The sequence below is a fragment of the Calypte anna genome, chromosome 1, assembly GCF_003957555.1.
Source record: "Calypte anna isolate BGI_N300 chromosome 1, bCalAnn1_v1.p, whole genome shotgun sequence".
Classification (NCBI taxonomy): Eukaryota; Metazoa; Chordata; class Aves; order Apodiformes; family Trochilidae; genus Calypte; species Calypte anna.
In genome coordinates, this window is record NC_044244.1 from 50205795 (window position 1) to 50218579 (window position 12785).

General features: G+C 38.4%; 1 protein-coding gene across 1 annotated transcript in view; it reads left to right on the plus strand.

Moving 5' to 3' along the window:
• The window catches only part of TCF20 (transcription factor 20), a 127667-nt gene that overhangs the window by 89677 nt on the left and 25205 nt on the right, over positions 1 to 12785 (plus strand).

The following is a 12785-nucleotide window of genomic DNA, read 5'->3' on the forward strand; positions in this document are numbered from 1 at the left end:
AAAGTAATTCCTAGTGAGGATGGATTGAAGGAGGAGAACAGAGAACCTGTTGAGACTCTCCTTGGGAAAAGCACAAATGTGACTGGGCAGTGCCCTAAGCAACTCGCTTTACCTCTGAAGTTGAATCTAGCTTTGAAGCTGGCTCTGCTTCCAGCAGGAGTCCCTTTCAACCTAAGGTATTCTGTTATTAACACTATTATACAACTGCAGGAGAATTAGTAGTCTTTACAAAATAAGGTGGATAGAGTAGAATCTCATGGAAGTCCATTAGATGTAAGTAAAATGTGAAAGGGTTTCATATCCACAAATCCTACTGATAATTGATTTTTTCCAAAATGTGAAAATAAAATGAGTAAGAATAAATATGTAAAATTAAAGCAGGGAATAAATATGTAAAATTATCAGCCATCTGGTTGTGGATGGAGACACTGGTTACTGGTTTTCTGTGGCATAAACTGATACTTTAAAAGGACAGTCATATGGCTTTCTTTATCATCATCAGTATGCTACATCCCTTTATTTATGGTTACCTTTTGGTTATGCTTTCTGTCTGGGGACAGACCAGGGAAGAGGCATTAGAATTTTTTTCTGTTGCCTTCAGATTCTTTCTTCTCTCAACAGTTTTGGAATCCACTCTTTATCTTATCTTGACTCTGAATTTGTTACATAGAGCATGCTCCTTTCCTCTCCAGGAGTTTTTTTTCTTCAGGTTTGAATCCTGGCTTCTTCAGCATTTTCACTCACTGTTCTTTGGCAATAATTACATGCTTCTTTGTCCTAACTTGATTTGGCCTGCATTCTTGTCTCTAGTCTCTCATTAAACAAAGTCAGTTAATTTGGTTTCCATTGAGCTCTACCTGCATACTTGTTCTGATGTGACTGCTGAATTCCTTCTCTGTTTATTGCAAGGTTTCTTTTGGGATCTCCACCACTGTTCGGATTCTACCCACAACATGGTCATACTTTCACATGGCTTGTAGTTCACCTGTATTTTGAATTTGGATTACTCCAGTCTGATTTTTTCTTTTTTCCTGGGTTCAGGGTGTGTCTTTCATTCATGATCCTTGTTCTCCCAATAGCAAATGCCTTCTCTGCAAGTTTTTGAACCACTTGAGTTGTCCTTCCACAGTCCTTTTTGTGTTCTTCTACCTGCAAAGGGGGTATGCCCAGCAGAAACCTGCTGCACTGATAGGCTCTGGTCAAACTCAACAAATAGCTGTCCATTATATACAACTTCTTATATGGGTTTTGCATGTTGTTTGACATCTAGTTCTTTCTCTGCATGGGATCTTAATGACTTCCAGACCGAATACACTTTGGCTGCCTTTCATCACTTTTTTCCAACCATTATGATCATCTCCTTGTCTCAAGTAGAATGCTTTCTTTTCCTCTTCTTCTTACCCTTTTATCTGCCCAGATGGCACCACATAAGAGCAAGAACATTTCCGTATCTGCCTTGAACCTTGTGTCCTCTGTCTCTCTTTAATCAGTTGCTCAATTCCTAGCATTTCTTTTCCCTCATAGTACTTGTAGATGTGTTTCCCATTTTTTAAAAATGTGTACAAAACTCCTGTGGCCCCTCTTGCCTGTGCAACTACCTCTTAATTTCCTTTCACTTTTTGTCATCTCAGAATTCTTTGAGTGCATTGTCTGGCGCTTTCACCATGGCATGGATTGTCCTTTGCTACAACTCAGTGTACATTTACAGTGATGTCTTCCTAGCTAAGGTTCAAATTCAGTACTTCATTTTCCTTTCCCTGACAGCTATCAGCTGTGCTGCTCTGAAAGTGTTGTTCCACTGTTGTTTCCCATCTGTGTCCTCCTTTGATTACCTTCTTTCTATTTTTTGCAGAGGCTATTGTTGATTACTCCCAGCTTTTTATGTGGGATTCACTGAAGCTCTGCTTGTGCTTTTCTTCTCTTTATCTTGCAATACTGGAATTTGGGTAGCTTTTAGTAACCTTGTCACTTTTTTCCAGTCTTGTAGAGCTTCCTTTTTGCTCCAGGTTTGTGTTCTTCTACCACAATCTTAAAAAAACTTGTTCTCGAATTCATGGTGAGTTCTGACTCTCACTTGAAAATACAGATTAAGAATGCTATAGATGAAAAGCTATTGTCAGCCATATTGTTCTGATTTTCTTGTCACTCAGATTCATAATCTCCCTATTTGATTTTCAAATTATTCCTTCCTAATCTTTCCTATTTAAGGTTGCAAGAAATAATGCTTATTTTCAGCATATCAGAAGTAGTACATAGCCGTGTTCACTCTTCTCTCTGTGTCTATTTTTAATCTAGTTATAAGACTCCTAAGTTCTAGAAGCAGGGACCATCCTCTTGTGTGCTTTGTTTTATTGTGTCTTACACAAGCACAGTTACAGGTGTCCTGGCTGAATGCATTATGTCCATAGGAGTAAGCTATCTGCCTCTTTCACCATCACAAATAAGAGAACATGTTTCCTCCTAGCATTATTTTTTCCTTAACCTTTCTATCCTATTGTAGCAAACTGTAGTGCTGTATTCTTCTCTGGAAGCAATATATCCTCCCCCCATTCAGTTAGGAGAAGGTTACATGCAACACAGAGGTGGCAGTCAGGGTGTTCAGAGGTGTACCTGCCAGAAGCCATCCCCAGGCAGTGAAAAGCTCTGTTGAACTAGACTCTTTTGCCCTGCTGCCTGAGGATAGCCTTCTGGCTCAGACAGCTGATTTCCTATGATTGTTGCATATGCTCTTTCTTAACTTCTTCCTCACTTAGCAACTGCTTGGTTTTTTTTTGTTCCTTCTGACATACACTTCATCAGTGTTAATGTCTTGGAGAAGTAGATGTGCAAGCCTCGTAGCTGCTTGCTAGCAGGAGAGTAGACAGATGTATGCACAAGCATACTGGAATCTAGGTCTTAAATTTGGTTGAGGGTAAGGAAAGACATTAGTTTATGGCATATGGAAGGGTCATGAGCTTGGAAGTGAATAATTCATGTATGTAACACATTCTGTGCAACTGAAATACTGCCATAATTCAAAAGCTATGTAAACTGTTTGTAATACCCACAAAGAGCAAATGCACACCAAATTGAAACTGAATCCGTACCATTGAGTTGAATTATTTTCTTTAGAAGTCTGGTTGTTGTTGCTTACACAGCATCCTAGTATGGAAATAAGAAACGTCTTGTCAGAGGCCATAAACCACTGAACCACATGTAGAGATAGTGGCGTAAGTAACCTGCCCTGCATTTCTTGTTACACAAACTCAGCTGATTGGGGTGGGGTTTTTTTGTTTGTTTTGGTTTTTTGTGGGTTTTTTGACATGGAAGATTATTATAGATTTTTACCACTTGTTTTTTGCAAGCCTTCCAGAATCAGGAAGGAATTCAGAGCATTTTTCTTGCTATGTTAAATTATATGTTCTATATATGAATATAAGTCTGTCTTACTGCAGTTTTTGAGAGCAGCCCCATAGTCAGTCTCAAGAAAGACTCAGAATTTGTGAGGTTGCTTAGAGGTTGACTTGTACCAGATGCACGCTGTAGAAGAACTTGAGATAGGAAGGTACTATCTTAAAAAGATTTATCAAATTCTAAAGTTACTCTTCTGAACTTTGAGCTTTTCTTAACGTCTGATTTCACCCTAGCTTGAAAAGGGTGTGAATGTATTACTTCCTAAGTAGCAACACCAATGGTTTCCAAAGTGCTAGACTTTACCTTTCTCAAAGGCAAAAAGATGTTCCTCTTGCTCTGGCCACTCTAGAGGAGTTCATGATTCTGAGAATGTGGATAGCTGATCAGGTGATCTGGGCTGCTTCAGATGCAAAACAGTTTAATTCTTATTATTATTTTGGGGTTCAAATTAGATACCCAGGCAGATGGGCCTACCTGCCAAGTAGTCTTTTAGAAGACTGCTTGTTAAACCATAGTGCAGTTGGTTCCAAGCCTAATAAATTCTTGAACTGAAAAAATGCCATCTCCCTAGTGTTCAATGACCTTGTCACCTAAGGAATGCTTTTTTTGAAATACTGAAGATGGCAGGTTTTGGACTAGGTAAAGCAGATCATAAGTGATTTGGCAGAAGATCTTTGCTTTGTGATACTAGGAACCTTGCAGTAGGTATTCCTGCAGCAAGTTTGTAAATATATCCATATTCTTCCTCTGAAAATTTGAGTTTCTCTTCTTACAGTGATGTCAACCATTTATTTGCATTTATGGATTTTGTAAATGAACAGTTGCATGCAGCTTGATATAAATACCTTTAAAGAAAGAGTTTCCTGTCTTGTTTAGTTAGCTTCTCATTGTTCAGCTACTCACGACAAACTCATTTTCAAGCAAGGTGAAACCTTGATTACTTTTGAAACTGGCAAAATTATGAAGTCACTTTGGTAGTTGTCAGCATATTTAATGTTCAAAATAATTGGTGATCTTTATTCTCAGTATTAAATTCAAGGAGCAGTAAGTGAAAAGAATAACAGTGCTGAGGACATGCTTTGTGTTAGGTTGAGTTGCAGAATCCAGTAAGATAATCTTGTAAAAAGCTGTTCACTTGGAGGTGGTATGCTGTTTCTTGGAATTTTTTTTATAAATAGTTTTGGTTGGGTTTTGTTTTGTTTTTCCAAGGCAGAGGCTCTGGTCTAGCCACAGAGCTTGTACTCCCCCCTCCTTGTCAGAATTAACCTTGCTGAAGGTAAACCTGGCTCTTGTTTCTGCTGACAGTGCTCTGTGAAAGGAAAACTTGTTTATTCCACTTTTAAAGATAACTTTCAAAAGGCCTAAAGAATTTAATGCTTTTTTCATCAATCTCTGCTTTGCTCCCAGTTTGAGAAGTTTTTCCATTCTTATGCATGGAATGAAGTCCTTGGAACCTTTGATGCTTTTTATTGAAAGGGTTGATTTGTGTTTCAGTCTGGAGAGCCTCAGCGTAACAAGCAGTGAAGGGTTAAATCTGCCCATCATCTTCAGTATAATGGAAGGAGGTTCTGGGCTTTCTCTCGCCAGTCTGGAATTTTGCCTGCCTGACTCTCCATAGATTATTTTTCAAAGCCTGCTGCTTACCTGAAGAGGAGAAATATGCCTGCTTTAGGACTGTTAACAAGCCTGTTCAAAAGGTCACACTGACTTTGGAGAAACTTCTTTAAAACTTCATGTGGGTTCACAGAAGTTCAGGACCTAAATGCATCTGTCTTTCTTTGCAAACTTATTCTTCGATATTTGAATTTTTCATTACTGTTGGGCAGTGGCAACCTTCTGGTTCATATTGAGTGTGCCTTTGTTAATTTGTAGGGCAAGGCTGGAGGTAGGCTTATGTATGCTATCTGGAGTTAATGGAGGGCAACTTGTCCACTTAAGACTCCCTGTTAGTTATCTCCCAGAGTATCTTCCCCGTGGAAATATTTACAGTAGAGGAAATAAGACTTGCCTATCTACTATATTTTGTTTACTTTGTTGCTTTCATAAAACCATTTTTCTTTTTTACCTCTAACATTCTGGACCCTATCTGTGAATTGGGTGAAGAAAGATGCCTAGAGGGATCACGAGGTGTTAAGGTATTTACATTCTCAGATTTGAGCAATCAAAGCCTAACAGAGAATACTCCTATGTACTCAAAGTGTGAATGACCAGTGCTACAGCACCTTGTAGCTTGCAGCATCTCTGCATATCGGTAACAAATGCCACAGAGGTGAGACCACAGAATGTACATCTACGTTTCTGATATATATATATTTCAGTATCTTGAGTGATTTTAAGCCGTTGATTAAATTTGTGAAATTAAACTGGCTTTCCTTCGTTTTATTTGGAGTAGAAATCAGGTGCAGTGTATTGGTGATCATGGATTGTAGATGGCGTGAAGTTAAGTTGAGGTCTCATACATAAAGATAGGAAGAGAGGAAAGACTTCTATAGTGTTGACCTTTTGTGTGGGGTCAGAGAGAAGATGAAGGGTATGTGGGGAAGAGATTATTCTGCATCTTTACTAGCCAGACTCCTTTGCCATTAGTTTACCCCAAAGTATGGGCATTATGTCTGCATTTGCATGTGGTTTCATATTTTATTGTTTGTCTAGCATGTGGAGCGAGGAAAGCGGAAAATAGATTTACTGACAATAGAGCATTGGGAAAGAATAGGGTGTTTAATCACTTACATTAGTTGTAGCCAGGAGCACTGGAAACTTGTATGTTAAAAGCAGCTTGCTCTTTCCACAGTTGTGGCCTTTTCTATAAAGCATTGGGGATTCTCAGTGACTATGTACAGTTCTCATTTAAAAATACATTTAAGTAACTTTAATTTCTAAAAAGCTCTTCCAAATATGAACAGGGCTTTCTCCATGCAGGACATTTCTAAACAAAGCTTTAGAGCTTTTTGTCTGTCTATCCACAAGCTCACACCATCCTTTTTGTAAGATTTAAGTTGCCTGTAACTGTAAAGATGCCAAACTCTTGCTAACTTCTTAGTAGTGAGTGAATACAATCCCTTAATGCGACATTTTACCTTGGCTCTTTTTAAGCTGTTCAGTAACAAAGATTATTAAGATTCCCCAAAACTGGGGAGGAGGATGGTTGGGCTGTTTGTGTTTTTACTTAAATTGAACTTTTTTAAACTTAAGAGTAATTCCAGATGGTAGTCACTCTGCTGTTATCCCCTTTACTTCACTAGTATGCAGCTTACAAATAAGTGTTAAAGGGCATTCAAGAACTTCAGAAGTTTATTCTGCTTTATGCCTCTGAGTTTGAAATGACCTATATTTCATTACATCTAGGCCAAAAAGCATACCTTAAAACAATATGTTTCCTGATTTTGAAAAAAATATTTCTTCTTTGCTTGTTTAGTTTGATAAGAGGTAAATTTCTGGCAGTAAGAATTTATTACTTTGTTATATTGTATGAATGATTAGAATTACATTCTTTTTTTTTAATTTAAAATTAAAATTAGTTTCTTCCTTTTATTTTTAAGCTAAATGTTATCCTTAATACTTTGATCACTGAATAAGGAAAAAAAATGCTCCACATGGACTGATGTTCTGCCATTTATAGTAAAAGAAAATGCTTTAAATACTGCTGTGCAAAACAAGTTCATTAAAAGCTATAGAGTGCAGTAGCCAGATTGAGGTAGGAATGGTGCTGGCAAAACTGAGGCACTTCCTGATGGCTGTGTTGAGGTTTTTTTAAAAATACAATATAGAAAGCAGCTTTTAAACTTTTTTTTTTTTCAAAGATCAATTTGCATCTTTCTGTCCATTATAAATTTAGTTATATAACCCCAGTATCTTTTTAATTGGAGAAGTATGTTCTGAAAGAGGTTAGATTAATTTCTCTAGATTTAGAAAGATGAGTAAAAATAAAACTGAAATATGATGAGTATTCATGTGATAAATTTAGAAACTACAGCAAAATTAAAACTCCGTTTTTTTGCCTTGAAGAATGTTACTCACAGAGATGTGAACTGGAGAAGAGGTTTGTCTGTGCTGCTCACTTTGCCTGAGGTTATGGAAGAAGCTAAGAATGGAGTTTGGGTTCCCTGAATCTTAAAACCATCCTTTTCGTGTTAATCTAAACTATGCTACTCTCACTGTTGTGCTCTGGGTAGTTTTTCTCTCTTTCTTGGCAGAGGAAGTATTTTTCAAACAATTTAATACACTCAGCTGGACTCTGTGAAGTGTAAGATAGTCTTCATGGATAGAGCTCTTCGGAAAAAAGTTATTAATGAACCTTCATTGTTACGGATTGGATCTCAGCCAGCTGCCTAGTGATTAAAGTTTAATTGCATGATGATTAGTTTTCATTAGTTAGCAATTAGCATTTAACAGCAGTGTTGTATTGCTGAAGCTATGGGCAAGCATCAGTGTCTTGAGCCATGTTGAAAAGGTGTGTAGCTGGATGTGTGAGCACAAGGTTGCTGCAGGAATATGAAGATTGGAATTCTCATGTTTGTTGCCCTCAACAGTTTGTTCCTTCTGCAGTGCTGAGCCAGGAGGAGAGACAGGAGCAGGGAAATGAAGCAAATGACCAAAACAGCACAGCCTGGACACAGGGCATAGAGACTGGCTGTGGATTAGCCCTCCTGTAGGGAACTATCAAAATTAATAGCCTTTTCTCAAAGAGAACAGTTCTTCCCTTCACTTCCTCCTTTGAATTCCTGAATTATGCTTACAGTAACAGTAGTTTTCATCATCTCATCCCACTCCTTGCTACAATTAAAGCGTTTTTTTCAGAATTCCCCCCTTGAACTTGATGAAATTCCTGGTTTTACTGTGATCATAGTTCTCCAGTGCTTTGTGCCACAGCAGAGTAATTTAGGGGAAGGATGAGTCCAGGGCAAGGGCTGCAGGAAGTGGAATGAGGGTAAAGGGAGGTAGGAATGTAGCAAAATGTCGAGGCTCCTTTGCCATCAAATAGACAGAAGAGTGTAAAACACTTCTGCAACACTGAGGAGTCTGTTGTGAAGATGAAATATGGTGGTAATTTCATCTGGGCTAAGTTAGGGTCGTTAGAAACCATTCTTTTCCCCTATGCCTCCCCTGCTGCCAGCACTACTGCTCCGTGACTGAACCAAGGCAGGTAGATGATCTGACCAGCAGATTCTTTGGCTTCCCCTTCCTCATTTTTGTCACGATAATCTTTTGGCTCGACCACCCTTCTTGATGTCTTAAGTGTTGGTACCAATACAGAGAAATGCCACAGCTAGGGATAGAAGGGGGACAGCAAGTTGTGCAAATATATGAACTGTTGTTTTAAAATGTCCTGGAAGTGAGTGGACTGGTTGAGATCATGACCTCAGAAGATTTTTCCAGAACAATATTACTAAATACAAAAACTAGTACAGTCAATAAAAGGTACACTTCAGATTTTATCTGAAGGTGGTTCTCAACTGTATATAGCTTGACAGCATTTATTACTGGTGTGAAGTGCAACCATCTCGTTGCCCAGGCATATGAAAAGGTCGGGGCTTTTCTTTACTGTTGTTACTACACAATCTAGAAGCAGTAGGGACTGGATGCTCCCTCCCTTCCTCTGGCCTAATTTACCAGCTGGAGTAACCTAAAGCAGGCATTTCCTTTCAGTTAAAGGGACTAAAATATCTGCCATTTCTTTTGAGAAATTCTGGCAGTGCTCAGGGTGTGACTTAAATCATGTGGATCTACTTAAGTTGTCTTCAGACTTGCCAAACTGTTGGTAAGGTGAGAGAGTCCCAGAGCAACCCTACAGAAGACCTAAAGGCCGTGGTGAGTGGCAAAGCCTGCCCAGAGCTCTGTGTGCTGCAGCTGTGCTGTTTTGTCAGTACCTGAGCTACCAGTGGTAAAAATAGGTCTGGGTATGTCTTTCTGAGGTCTGGTTGCACAACCAGGCACAGCATAAATACACTTGCTTTTCATCTCAACTAGCTAATTGTTTCTGTGTCCTAAGCTTTCCTTCTGTTTGCGAAAATATAAAAGGTAGTAAAAACGTTGCTTAGTCTTCACCTACTAATGATTTTTTCTTCTCCCCTGTTTCTTGATCCATACATGTTTGCTTCTTTCAACTGGGGCTTAGATCCCTTATGTATTTGTGGACCAATACATCTATACAGGTGTTCTTCTTATGGCTTCCCATTTCACAAAATATGGTTTTGTTGGTACTTTGTGTTATGCTGCTGCTACCTGCAGCTTTTCTTGTACCTCTGACTCCTTTATTTTTACTGAGAACTCCATATTCTGAAGTTTTGGAAAGTTACTGATTAAAGGGCAACAATGTCCAGCTTCTCAAAAACGTACTACTAAGGGAATGGAGAAAGGATGAGGGTGTCCTGGCGTGAATTTCTGGAATGATGATTTTTTCTAAAGGACGCTGCTGCTTAATGTAAACCATAAAAGGAAGGAAAAAATGAGTTGAGGGAAAGACAACTTCATGCAGGTTTAAGAGCTGGCAACTTGTTAGACTTCATGCCTGTGCTGTCAAAAATCTTCTACACTGCCTTTGACAAGTCAGTTAATTATTCTGTATAGTAGGCTTTCAGACCACTTATTTTGTGACCATTAGGATAAATTGGTAGGGTGCTTTGAAAACTGAAAGTTGTGGCTGCCCCCTCCCTGGAAGTGTTCAAGGCCAGGTTGGATGGGGCCTTGAGCAAGCTGGTCTGATGGGAAGTGTCCCTGCCCATGCAGAGGAGTTGGAACTAGATGATCTTTAAGGTCCATTCCAACTCAAATCATTCCGTGGTTCTGTGAAATTGCGAGATATTCTTAATTAAATTGGAAGATACACTTAGTTTGGGTGGACCAAAAACCAAAGGACAGAATTGAAGACAGAATTGAATTTTTTGGAAATTAAAAAAAAAAAAAAAAAAAAAAAAAAAAAAAAGAAACTGATTTACTAGCACAGGGGAAAGGATTCAACATAAGGGATAAATAACAAAAATGCAAATATGTACCAATATATAGGGATAGGTGCCTGAGGGCCCCTTGAGGGGGGTCCATGGCTCTCCCCAGCACCTGATGAGTGTGGACTCTGAAGGGCGAAGAGGGAGGTGGGGTAAAGGAGCACAGGGGAAAGAGAGGAGGGGCTGTGGTCTGCCTGAGCTTTATAGAGTATGGGCAGGGAATAGACCCCTCTGTGTTTTGCTGCTCTCAGAGGCTGAAAGCTCTCCTGCTTTAGTTCCTCAAATTATGACCGGGAGCTGAGGCAAGGTGGTGAGTGTTAGCTGCAAAGATGTAACAGGAGGAAGCTACGCTTAAAGTTTGCTCATTTATCATCTTGAGTCAGGTTCACTGAAGATAATAAAAGGGTTTTGTTATATGTCCATCTGATGTTATCTTTCTCTTTTCTTGTAGAAAGTTAAAATACTGAAGATCCTAACTTGACAGATACCATGTGTAAATTCATTATATTTAATTGGTATTTTTTTGAGGAATAACACTTTCAATTAAATTTAATCACTAAAACTTCAAGGTTGACTTTTTTTTTTAGTTGTTAATTTTAGGAAAATTTTAGGTTAGATTAGAAAAATTCTAATACCTACAGGATAGGTACATAAAACTATTTTGTGACAGTTTAATTCTTTCTTAACTCCTTAAATTTAATTATTCCTCCTTTGAAGCATCATATATGATCATGGTACAATGGGGAGAGTAAGGATTCTTTAATGGTGACATATAACATTATTCCTCTGAGCAGAAATCTGCAGAGGCAGTTCCAGGGGAACAGGAGTTCTGAATAATTACCAATAAATTAAGTTTTCTGGACAAATAGCTTCCAGGGTAATGCCAAAAGAAGAATTTTCTGCTGTAAGTCTCTGAGGCTGTCTAACAAGGAAGACTTGACTGCTGAATTATATTTATGCTGTTGGGCTAGAGTCTTCAGAATATAGAGGAATAAGAAGTGAGAAGAGACTGAGCCTGTGTAAAATAAATGAAAAATAAGCCAAAAATGCCTGTATCCTTCAATATCTGCCTCACGTGAAAAAAGAAGATTGAAATTTCACTTTGATCTTGAGACTTCTAGTAAGTAGTCTGTGGCTCATACCTGTCCTTTTTATCTTGGTATAGATCAATTTATTTATATAAAAGCTGAAGATAGGACTTGGAAATAGTATGATAATGTTATTGCCTTGACCACAATTCATCAGTGTTTTGAGCACGGATGATCTTAATTAGTTGGTTTTTTTCCTTTCAGATCTGGATAGAACCACACAGCTCCTTAATCCTTAGGCAGAGGAAGTTCTTCCTCTGGGAGAACAACATTAACTTTGTGCATTAAGAAAACTACTGACATTACTTCAGCTGCTTTGTAATGTGCAGCTGGAATGCCATCCGGCCTTGGATTTCTGCTGCTGTTGGTATTTGCTGCTGCTTCTAAACTGCTGCTAACTCGTATGGAAATTCTGTGTCGAGTGCCTGTAGCAGGCCTAGATATTGTAACTGTAACTGGCCCTAGATATTTTTTTGAAAATTCCATTTAGAATTCCTGAAAAGTAGCTATTAGTCTAATGGGGAGTTTAGGAAGACATAGATCATTATTAGTTTATAGGTTTTTCCCTGACGATGATTCAGTAGTGAAATAGCATATTCCTCTTCAAACCCACTCAGATTTTTGGCCAGCAAACACTTCACAATACAGTATCTCCTCTGTGTCTGAGGTGATTTCATCGATGTGTTTTTAGTTTTCCTCAACTGTGGTGGTTTATTGCTGTAGTTCATGAGCTTGTATCTGCTTTTCAATTTTTTTTTGGCAATGCTGATGTATTACTTGACAGCTTATCACTTGAGAGGTATACTAACTTACAGGCATTTCTCCATCTGCAAGCATTGCACCTTTACCTCTTCTCTTGGATTCATTTCACCTGCTGTTGTTTTTCATCTTTAACTGCTTTTACTGGGTTGTAGCAATTGCCACCAGTGAACTCAGCAACACTTGGGTACACTTTGCTACTCATTATCATAGCTCTGCCATGAGCTACTGCTTCAGCAGCCTGCTCCAGGCACTATATTCTTATTGTTCTCTCTTCAACGGTATTGAGCAGTATTTTTATTTGCTACCCTTTCTAGAGGGATATTTTTTTTCATTTTCCTGTAAGACAAGCATTGTACTTTTTTAACCTATGCTTATATGCAGTGGATTATATTTTGACTGTGCAGCAGGGAGGGCTTGTTAGACATTAATGTAAGAATCAGTATTCTTATTAATGAGTAAATGTCAGTTTTGAGTAGCATTGCAAAATATTTTTTTACTATAATTTTCACTGTAACTTTCTCTTTTCTGATGCCTCAACCATAAGTTCCTTGTCATTATTTAATCTGTCTTCATCCAGCTTCCTTTTATTATTTTGGTTTCA